This window comes from Saccostrea echinata, unplaced genomic scaffold (assembly GCF_033153115.1).
Source record: "Saccostrea echinata isolate AGI-Se365-2 ecotype Australia unplaced genomic scaffold, CSIRO_AGI_Sech_v1 ptg000029l, whole genome shotgun sequence".
NCBI classification, from domain to species: Eukaryota; Metazoa; Mollusca; class Bivalvia; order Ostreida; family Ostreidae; genus Saccostrea; species Saccostrea echinata.
In genome coordinates, this window is record NW_026889778.1 from 25,211,837 (window position 1) to 25,224,365 (window position 12,529).

A 12,529-nucleotide genomic window follows, 5' to 3' on the forward strand; every position below is an offset into this window, starting at 1 on the left:
AATTAAACGTGACGAGAATTCATGTAAACAAATATATAAAATGGGAGTTTTAAAACATATATCATGAATGTTATGTGTGATTCATCAGGAATTAAAGATTAAGAATGAGGTACGCTAATATATTCTTATAATGTTTTCGTATAATGAACACAGGCAGTGCTTTGAAATCCCGATCAGCCTTTCCTCTGTCGTTTTATAACAACAAAGTTGTAAAAGTTCAATACTACGCCGCATACTTTGGGACATAATTTTTGATTGTATCGAAAGCTTGTATTCTATAGTGCTTGGAAAGTGCTGCTAGAATCTGGTGATTAACATGTCAATTCCTTGATGGTTTGTACAAAATGTAATAATTTTGGTAAGGTTTCATGCGAAACTTTGGAATAATTTTTTCTGTGTCGGGAGAGTAGGATTTAGCAGCACTTTTCATGGCCCAGTGATGATTTTACATAATTATTTTCACAAAAAGAAATGAATTATCCCCTGGGTAGTGTTGAACTTTTAACTTTTTCATGAAGGCAATTATTCTATTTATAGACGTCACGTGATGACGTCGTAGTGGAGTGCTTCTTTTAGCCTAAGACTAAATGACATCTATACAATGGATAATAATAGTAAATTTTTAATCCATGGCTTTTGTTACATTTTGCGAAAAAAGTCTAAATTCGCCGAAATGTGATCTGGGTACTGCCTTAATATACCTGCGTAAGATAAGTGCGATTCTAAAACACCCCACTCCGTCACCTTTGATACATAATTACGATGATATCCTCGACGGAAAATCTAAATGTATATGAAAGTAAAGCTTTCTCAACTAAGGATGCAAAAAGCCTTTGCTACTCAGTATACAAAAGATTACTAGCCTTAATTTCACGGAATAAAAGGGAATTGGTATTTAACGCACGGTTTATAATCAGGTAACCTCACACTACAATAGGCTCTGGTTAAAATTTACACCAGTCATGTTGGTCTCAATTTATTGGAATTTATTTATACATAGTGTACAGTTTTTGCTAAATATGACGAAATTTTGAATTTTTGAGCAAGGAAAAATTAGGGATGGATAAGCACATAATCATGGCGATAATAAAATGCAAAAACTGGGTAAACCAATATAATAATAACATGCTATTACATATTTAGGTTTATTTATCAGTTTTAAATTGTATTGTTCATAGTGTCTTTTAATAAGGTATGTATGTTTTTGTGCAGATGCATAAATTTGCCAGCTTTTAAAGACAGGTTGTTAATTTTGCTCTACAGCATTATAAAAAATAGCATATTATTGTTATGCTTATTATTATTGAAATGAAAAAAAAAATTAAACCAATTTCCGTGGTTTGATATGGATCATGTCCCTCAGATAGCACAGATAGCTCTTGTAAGTATGATTTTCTTTTTAAGATTTTATTTCAATACACATATATATCAGAATTTATAAGACAAAAAGACAAAATAAGAATTTACAATCTAAACCATGATATTTTAGTTGTCAAGGAAGACGAAGATGGAAACTTGACAGGTTTGATCCAAATTGGTGCTTCTGTACTAAGCCTACTAATTTCAGCATGTATAGTGTGCATTGTCATCAGAGTCATCAGGTACAGAAAAAAATTCTGAATGAATCCTTGGATAACACTTAATAATTTAAATTTCAGATAACCCCACATGCTCATGTATCTGAAAGAACTATGGAAGAATTATACGTTCTAAAAAAAATTTTTCCTTTGACAGCGGTAGTTAGCCATTATATGCATGCAATTATTTTAAATGAAAGTAATCTCTATAAATCGTGGCTACATTTTCTGATATTTTATGCAGAAGGAAGCGAAATGTGTGGGAGAATAGAAGTTTGGTAGCACATAAGGATTTATCACGAGGACAAATTATTGAAGAAAGCAGCTCTAACTCTCAGTATGCAGCAATCAAGAACAAAACAGATAAACATTCTTTCGAGGAATGCACGTATGATTTGGCAGATAACAGCAAACTCGAGGAAGAAAGGTCAAACACTGAAGGTGAAGAGAGCCACTACGACCATCTCAGGGATAAAGGTTCAACCAAGAATGAGGAAGAAAATATCTATAATCATCTTCAAATGGAAAGTGAATCCAATTATTCCACATTCACAGGAGGAGTAGAGCAGCAGGGATTGGTTGAGAACACTTACGGCCATGCAGATTTTCAAAATGATAGTCAGACCTATGTTGACAGCTCTGTTAACATAAATTTCACTGATGAAACTTGCCAATATTCTAAAGCACAGAAAAGAATGGAGTGAATGACAACTAAAACGGCATCAAACAAGATTTTCCTAAATATTCATGAATGGAAAATTGGTTACTGTAGATTCATTTATTTTTATGGAGTAATATTCTCGGGATTGGAGGGAAAATGACTATTTGAGGGGGTTTGATTTCGTTGATACAGAGGAAAAATCATTCTGCAAAATGGGATTTTAACATTTCATAGGGCACATGATTTCATGGGTCTCTTCATAAAACGACAATTAAACCCCTACGAACATTAATGATTTCACAGTATATAAAACATTGCTGTGATGTTATTCTTTTGTTCTTTCAGTCTCTTAGTTTACCTGTGGCAGTCCGATATTAGTGAGCAGTCTGATAGTAAGTTTAATATCAGACTATCTCAGTACTGATATCCTTCAAAATCGGACTATTACTGAACTAAGAAATTTAGATTCAATTATTTAGCAAACAGCAATATTAGATCTCAAGTGTACAATGATTTTTAAACAGAATATTATTTACTTATCATACAGAATTGAAAAATAATTAAAAAAAAAGATAAATTCCAATTAAAAGAACATACTGTAATAGGAAGGGAGAAAATTAAACAATTCAAACATGTGCTCCCTGAACTTGTAATAAACTAGTTAGACTTAAAATGATGTTTTCATTTAGTGTTAAAAATTCAAAAATTCTATTATCTGGGTTGAAACCATTGAATATTTTATAAAGCAGAGTTGGCTACACATGTAGTAGTAAATCTGTCATTAGTCATAGATTCTGAAGAATTCTACTTCCGGTTACATTAAAAAATTATCCATTACACATGGAATCCTTTATGAAGTTATATTCAATAGTGGTACAGTGTAATTATATTTTAATATATACCATCTGCTATATTTTCTGCGTTTGTTCAGTTCAACTCAAAGCTCCAATCTACATTTTCCTTTCTATTCTCAAAAATATCATTCAGTAGACCGTCAGTATCATAATCCAATGCATGGTCATTTACACTTCTGCCTTTCGTTAAAGTCTCAAGTAAATCAAAAAGTAGAATTTAAAGGGCAATAATTTAAGTATGATACATGTATATGCCTCATACAATTCTGTATGAAAAAAAATATCAGACAGTGTTCGGCCCTAACGGGCCTCAACCCTTGTGATATTTTTTTTTTTCATACAGAACTGCATTTAGCATGTATCCTTTACTCCATTAGAGAACAGCTTGCAGATAAAATACCGCATACTAACACCTATGTGTATTTGTATTGGGTTTTTCGTCACATATTGCTATAATATTCACAAATGAAATTTGAATATATACAAAAATAACGTTAGGGTGAATACATGATCAACGTTGGTATTTATAATTAACATTTAATAGGCATCCTCTATAAGAATTTAGAGTCAAAAGTCAATAATTAATATTTTTTCATTAGAATTTGTGATTGAAGCATTGTCACTTTTACGAACTTTCCTCTCAAAAGATTAAAGCACATTGCAAGGCACTTGTGCATGATACCAGAGTGTGGTATCTCCAGTATAATTCTACTGGAAATCTTATTATTATCACAATTTTTGTTTATATGTTTTGACAAACATTTTGTAAACAATTTAGAATTAGAAGACGGTAATAATTATGAATACAAAGTAGGTACACAATAACATTTTTAAAAAAGTGAATTGATAAATAAATGCTTGTCAAAAGCTCTTTTAAAGTCACATTTTTAAAATCCTAGCATTTTATTAAAGCATTTACACTCAGAAAGTGTTGATGTGCACAGTCATAGGTAACACTGACACTGGGACTACTTTCTCATACTGTATCATTCTTGTTGTATGATATCAGAATATCCCTGATTAATCAAAATGATTGACGTGGTTATATGTAATCTACTTTAAATTTCTTGCATACTTTGATTCGGGTAAGATGCCATGATTAGGGAATGATACACTTCACAGTGCGTTATTTATTGTAAACACGATCTGTGAATTCTAGTAAACGATTATTACACATTCAGAGATCCAGAAGGAATCCTCCGAGATTTTAGAATACTTAAAAAAAAAAAAAAAACAACCACCACGAAACACGGACGATTAACAGTTAGTAAAACAATCCATTTATACGTATCATGTAAAACAAGAATTCCTTGTTAGTAAGAAGAGTCATTTAATGGTACTTGTATAAGGTGTGTAAAATTTATGAACACAGGCCCCTTGTAAGTTGATGAGAAAAGTCATTTATAAAATATATAACTTTGAAAAGGAATCGTACGGGAACGACAATTTGATTTTGATGGGGAGTGGGGCTAGCAGATTTTTGAGAAAAATATTTTGTCCTTCAAAATTTTGAAAATAAATAATCTTTCTTCCACTGGGAAGAAAATAAATAATTTGACCTTGACTAGTTCTACCCCACTCCATCCCTAGATCTTATCTAGTTTTTCGATTTTTGAGATGTAACGTGTCCGGGGTTTGAGGCTTTAAAATTATCAAATCTCCAATGACGGTGATATATTTCCAAAATATGGTAAATCATTGTGTTCATATGTCCTTCATGGTGCTTGATTCCACCTCTGAATTTTTTAGACGTCCGTGTTTGCTCTGCTCCCTTCGCAGCAGGGCAAACACGGACATCTAAAATCATGAGACTGACAGATGATACTAACATTATCGCCAAAGTAAAATAAATAATTAATAGTCACAATATGTGACGACCAACCGTATAACAATTTATAGTAATTAACAATAAAGGTAAGTAACATATAAATGTACAATATATTTTTGTATAATTTAAAAATGATAAATTAATATCTTTCGAGGACGAAGTGCAAAAACTTTAATGCAAATTATAAATTAGAATCTTTCGTACGCCATGATCAAAAGGAAACACAACGTGGTCGGCATTGTAAGTTAAAAGTAATAAACATATAATTATAAAAATCCATTTTAAGTATCCACAGATTTACAGTCCTTATTTGACACAGAGGGAATCTTGGTCATTTATCAAACATGAAATAGAAGGAAATACAAACCAATGTTCTGTAGTAGTTTTAGTAAATGTTTACAAATAACACATATTATTACTGTAAGAAAATGCATGTACATATTATGTACGTTGAAATATAGCATGAATATGATTATGAACATGCTATGATGAATACAAACTACACTAATGTTCATCAGATAAATGGGGGGGGGTCTCAAAACACAAATATTTCACAGGGCATACCCCCTCCTCCCACCCCAAGAAATAAAATTTTCTAGCTTGCATATTACCATTTTTGTCAAACTTTTCATGGATGGAAATAAATAATCTGTCTCTCGTTACTTAGAAAATAATTATTTTGGCATTTAAAGGCATGAAAATAAATAATTAAACAAAATTTTCAATCAAACAAAATAATAAAATTTCCCACCCCATGCCTCCTCCGCTTTCCAAATCAAATAGTCACGACCTAAGTGACAGGCTTGTTAGGTCTACTGTATTTATTCCCTATAAAAGATTCCTGTTTTTAATACTTTCTTTTGGGGGTCTGAGCCACTCAGAAAAATGGAAAGGGTACTTTTTAAAATTTTAAACAATCTATCAATTAAAAACTTTTGTCATATGAAAAATCAAAATTTACATGTATTAAAATAGCAATGTTGATCCTTAGTGTATTGTCATGCATCAACGTTCACCGCATTATTTATACCTTGTAGTTGCCAAACCTAGTTTTTCTCAAACTTCCTTTAAAATTTGAATGATGTAAATTACTTTGTCTTAATAAATGTAAAACAACGGCAATCTTCTTAACTTTCGTCATCCACCACGTTTACTTTATCAACCATTTTTATTTAAACAATTGTTTTCATTATCACACATTTATACATATGTGATAGATTAGTCTCTCTCAAACACGATTCTCCCTGCAGATAATTCTTTTATTTTTTATTTAATTACTTTTATTTAGCTAAACGAGGCTAAAGCTTTTGATGTGCGTTCAACAGCTTTTTAAAGGAGGCGTTCAACAGCTGTTAAAGAAAGAAATGATTTCCTGTGATCAAGTATGTTCCACCCCCAAAATTACACTTCTGAATTCAATAAAAAAAAAAAAAAAAAAAAAAAAAAAAAAAAAAAAAAACAAAGGTGCTAATCTGCATGCACTGAATAAACAAAAAACTAAGTTAGTGCACAAAAAAATTTTGTGTAGTGTACGGAAAATATTCTCACTACCTTTGATTTCAAGAAAAAGAAATTTAAAAGTTTGGGTCACAGTCTAAGATGAAGGCATGGCGCATTATAAAAGGTACTTCAGTGCTTGGTAAAATGCTCCTGAAAACAAAAACTGCATTTTACTTGAAGTCCACGAATACATGTTGGCACTAGGCGGCTTTTGTCCACAAATCATTTGTTATCTCACAAACTAAAGAGTTCATAATTACCAAAGGGAGATAATTCATTTTCAAATATTTACATTTCCAAATAATTTTCCTTAAGATTCTTTGCATTTTAGAGTATGGTTCATTTTCTCATGAACTACAATGGATGAGCATTAATATCTCCATTGTTACGTCATAATACCGTACTTGACGTCAAAACTATAGTGCAAACTGTTTTGCTTTAAAAATGACAGTTGAATTGTGGCACCTAATCAGAAAAATAATGTAAATATAAAAAATGAATTTAATTTTTGAAAATTCATGAGGTACATGAACTTACGGAAGCCGGTTGGTGCCAGGTAGAAAAAATATTTTATCTGGCGGACGCCAGATAACTTTCTGGCGGCCGTCAAATAATTATCTGGCGGCCGCCAGATAAATTTCTGGCGGCCGCCAGATAAATATTTGGCGGCCGCCAGATCTTTGTATCTGGCGGCCGCCAGAAAATTATTTGGCGGCCGCCAGTTATTTATGTGGCGGCCGCCAGATAATTATTTGGCGGCCGCCAGAAAGTTATCTGGCGTCCGCCAGATAAAATATTTTTTCTACCTGGCACCAACCGGCTTCCGTATGAACTACCTCATGAATCTTCAAAAATTAAATTCATTTCTTAAATATTTACTTTTCCAAATAATTTTTCCTTAAAGATTCTTTGCAAATTAGAAAAAGTTCATGTTCTCATGAACTACGATGAGATGAGTAAGAATATGTCCATTGTGATGTGACTGAAGTCAAAAAATAGGGCTTTTTTTTTAAATGATCGTTGAATGAAAAAATATGTGGCAAGTCATCAGAAAAATAATGTAAATATAAGAGAGGAATAAATTTTTGAGAATTCATGAGGTACATGAACTACAACGCTTCACGCCTGCATATTTATCCATTTGTATCCATTTTTATGCCCCGCCATGAATATGGCCGGGGCATATAGTGTTTGTCATGTCCGTATTTCCTTCCGTCTGTCCTTCCGTCACACTTTGCGTTTAGCTCTGTTCAAAGCTCAGTTTCAAAGAAACTATCCAAGATATTTTTACCAAACTCCATATGCTAATAGATATTGATGAGAGCTATGCAACTGCATCAACATTTTTTGACCTTGACCTTTCCTTTGACCTTGACCTCACTTTTCTTAAATTAGTGTTTAGCTCCGTTTTTACGAAACCATTCAAGATATTTTTACCAAATTTCATATGCTGATACATACTGATGAGAGCTATCCAACTGCATCAATATTTTTAACCTTGACCCTTCCTTTGACCTTGACCTCACTTTTCTTAAATAAGTTTAGCTCAGTTTTAAAGATACCATTCAAGATAGTGTTATCAAACTTCATTTGCTGATACATTCTGATGAGAGCAATTCAACTGCATCAACATTTTTTGACCTTGACCTTTCCTTTGACCTTGACCTCACTTTTCTTAAATTAGTGTTTAGCTCACTTTTAAAGTAACCATTCATAATATTTTATCAAACTTCATATGCTAATACATACTGATGTAACCTTTTCAACTGCATTAACATTACCTTGACCTTTCCTTTGACCTTGACCTCACTTTTCTTAAATTAGTGTCAAACTTCATATGCTGATACATACTGATGAGAGCTATTCAGCTGCATCAATATTTTTTCACCTTGACCTTTCCTTTGACCTTGACCTCACTTTTCTCAATTTGTGTTAAAATGCTTCATTACTAATATACCCTCGGCGGGGCATTCATGTCCTATGGACATATGTCTAGTTTATTTTTCAACGTCTTCCTCGCTGAAATCTGCATTAATTAAAACGTTTCAGCATTATCATACCACAATTTTCTAGCATAGTTTTTATTTTTTAGTCATTTCCGTACTAAGATTTTTTAAGATAGCATTGACAACTTTTCCGTTTAAGTTTTTTTTTTTTTTTATGTATATGAATATGCACATTCCCATACTACGCTATATGCACATTCCCTTACTACGCGTATCAACTTTGATAGGGTGTTTATGATGACTTGAATTGGCACTGAATAAGTATTTATACACGAGAGTGCAAAGAGCGATTAAATGGATCATGTGACGTAAAATAATTACAAAATGTCCTACGTCGAATCATTTAAAATGAATCTTAAAATAAGTTTCTTCACTTTTGTGGACAGCATTCAGATTCAGATTCATATTCATATTCCTTGGAAAAAGAAGTCTATACATGTGGTTAAAGACAATAAAAATATATACTGAAGAAAACAAGGCCAAAAACATATTTGAGTGTAATTCTTCAATTTGCTTAAAAAGTGCTGTGAAATGTTGTTATTCTTCTTTGGGGAAAAATCTCTAATTAACGGTTCAAAAAACTTTCAGTCATCGGACTCCAGCAATGACTTTAAAGAATGTCTCGAGAACATTTTGAATCTACAAATTATTGCAGTCTGATCAACACTTTTTGACAAAAAAAAGATAAAAAGAAAGAAAAAGTAATAAAAAGAAAAAGTGCCATTTAGTCGTAAAATTGAGACATGTACATGTACGACTGATTCAGGTCTTAAAATTAAGAATATTTAAACATAATTAAGGCAGTTTTAGAATAGACGTACCTTTGCAAATTGTCAATAAAATATCAATAAATAAAAAAATAAATTAAATTAAATTAAAAAAAACTTGAGATCAGGAAGTGCGTCTTAGCACATGAATTCACTTGTCAACTGCACTTTTCACTGCATCGTTTGAATAAGAACTGCAAACTACGTGAAGACACATTTTGTATGAATGCAATTTCAAACTTCCTAGTTTAGAAATATAAAAAGGGAATTGACATGGAAAATGTAATCCATTTTTAAGGAGTTCCCCTTGAATTAACGAAATCAAGGAATTATAGCAAAACTTTTTTTTTAAAATAGTATTTTAGGAATTTTAGGGCCGCTGGACAGTCTGACTTTTGGAATCTTAAAGCTTTTTTATTAATTTATTTTTACAGATACCTATTTGCAAATGTAAATCCTTCACTTTTTACTACAGTTTGGCCATAAATGTGGACGAAAATAGTGATTGATTCGAACGAATATGGATTTTCACTAAACGGAAATGCGGATGTCGAATTGTAAATAATAATAATATAATAATAATGAATAAAACCTTTGTAGAGCACCCTGTTAATAAAAATTACTCTAGGGCGCTTAACAATAAGATTATAGTAAAATAAATGTACAAGATAGTAATTGAATCTTTAAAAAGAATAAGAAAATGAAAGATGCATAAAAATGAAGAAAAATACCAAAAAAAAGAAGAGTTAAATAAAATAGGAAAATCGGATATTTGCATTTGATACATTTAAAAAAAATAAAAATTATAGGGGTTTAAAACTCGGGAAAAGCAATCTTTAAAAAGGTGTGTTTTTAGCCTTTTTTTAAAAAACACCCACACTTTGAGCCAATTTTATGCGTGCCGGAAGTTCATTCGATAAACTGGCGGCAGCACAACTAAAGGTCCTTTCTCCAAAAGTCTTAGTTCGAACTTTTGGTACCACAAGTCTTATTGATTTTCCGATCTCAGTGATCGATCTGGCTTATAAACTTCAATACGTTCTTGTGGATATGGCCTGGTCGTTGTTGAGGAGAAAATAATAATTTTTTTCCTTACTTCCATTTGTATTTGTAATAAATAATTTAAACATTTGACCATGTGTTGTGACCTTGCATATTCCCGAGACCATAACAATTTTCCATCAGAATCGCTATATGTAACATGAACCTATAATTTAGGCAAGCTCAAAAAAGCGAGATAAAAATTGTTTTGTAACAGGAAGATGAGATTTAAACACAGGTTAATTTACAAACTTAAGAGTTTTTTTTTCTTCCGGGATGATTAAGCAATTAAATCTATAAATCTTTTTCTTTGCTATTCCTCATGTTTGTTGCATATGCATGTAATATCCATATTTATTTCATTTTTACAAATGCAATTGTGGGCTACAATTAAATCTCCGATGGTTAGAAATTGTTTCAATCATAATGATGTATAAACAATTTTAAAGGTAGTCTCGAGATCTATTTGGCACACACATTTCACTCCTAGCTTTTAGATTCTTAGCAAGAGATGTTCTTTTATATTAAAAGTGAATATATAACATAACACTTTACCGATCAAATTTTAGCCACACACTAACTGCTTGTAATACTACTATTGTGAAGAAGAAAAAAACAAAACACTTAGTATATTAAAATGAAAACTCTCTCCGTTGTTCACAGTCTTTTTATGTTCAAGATGTGCACATCTACTTCCTTATTTCTGTTTGTATTAATAGGGAACTGTTCATTCTGTCTGTACTACTCAATATTTCAGTGAGGTAGTGTTCGAGATGAAAAAGCAGGGAAAAAGGAGTATACTTCTGTGCTTTTCCATCATGTTACTTACTGGTTTGTAATCCTTTTGATTGATTTAAAAAATGTTAAAGTAGGAATTAGTAATTGAACATTATAACAAGATTATGTGTTGATAATTTTACAGTGTCATAAATCAAATGACTCTCTATACAAATTGAATACTAGTGCATACGAAGAACTTTATTTTTTTTTACAAAGTATTTTTAAACCAGTTGAATAACGTATATTACGTCTGATAAAATATTATTATATATCTATTAAAATCTTTCGTATTAAACGTTAGGTGGTAAAATTATTACCTTTGCTATAGTCTTGAAAATTTTACACTCAGCACAGCTATCCTTCTTCGGTAAATATCTACACAGTATAGGAAAACGCTTATCCACTGGATGTTATTTGCAAGGCTCTTTTATCAAACCCGTAAAAGGACCTTTTTTCAAAGGTCTTGTTCGAAATGTTAGTTTTTCATTGTATAATGAGTGGTAAAATATGTATTGAGAGTTGGCATCACAAGTGACTGATGAAACAGCCGTTGCACAACAGAGGGATACAGTGTCAATGCTGACACTCCAAAGGACTGGTTTTTGTCTGCAACGGCTACAACTATTCAAATACCGGTAGACGTAAACACAGGATGAACCCATGCCATTCAGTTAACTGAAAGGTGCCTGAAAGTTTACTGAAAGGTGACTGAATGACAGAGCTCTGTCACTCAACCACCTTACCACACCTTTCAGTGAACATTCAGTTGACTGAATGCCACAGCTTCATCCTGTGAAACCTAAAACAGCTCAAAGGTATGCAACACCTCAACTCTCTAGAAAATCTCATTTCTTTCATCTCTAATCAGCATCAAAGATGTAACATTCATATCAAACTCAACTATTTAATTTCACTTAGGTACAAACCTTAGATATGAGCACCATTGAAACATATTCATATTACAATGCAAAAATATCTATAGTAAAATAAAGATTACTTGCATGTGTATAAGAACATGTGTGAGGCATCATCCCTCATTCCTGAACTAAAATTCGTGAAAAATATAAATCTACGATTTATTTGCCTCTCCATTTTTTCTTAAACGGTATATAGTCCTCTGTCTCAGGAAAAAAGTCTAGGCATTTACTACTTAGGAGAAGTCTCGGAAGATAGGTGATAAATATATCCAAGTACTGAAATAGTAAAGTTTCGTTAACTGGGTAAAAATCTTTATCAAAATCTATGCACACGAAGAATATCTTTGATGAAAAATTCAGCCATTTCATTGCATCATATTATGAAATCCGTCACACATCTTCCTTTTGATGCAAAATTGTGATTTAGTTTTCCTTTCAGGTTTAAAAGAAGTAGAAAATTTATAGCTTCATTAATATTTGTTTATACAGTTGACATCAGTATGTCCGTTCACAGTTCATGGAATTGGTTTGAAGCTCAACAGCATTGTAGTAATACTAATGATACCCTGAAAACCAATGTTTCCTCGACCACAGCTCA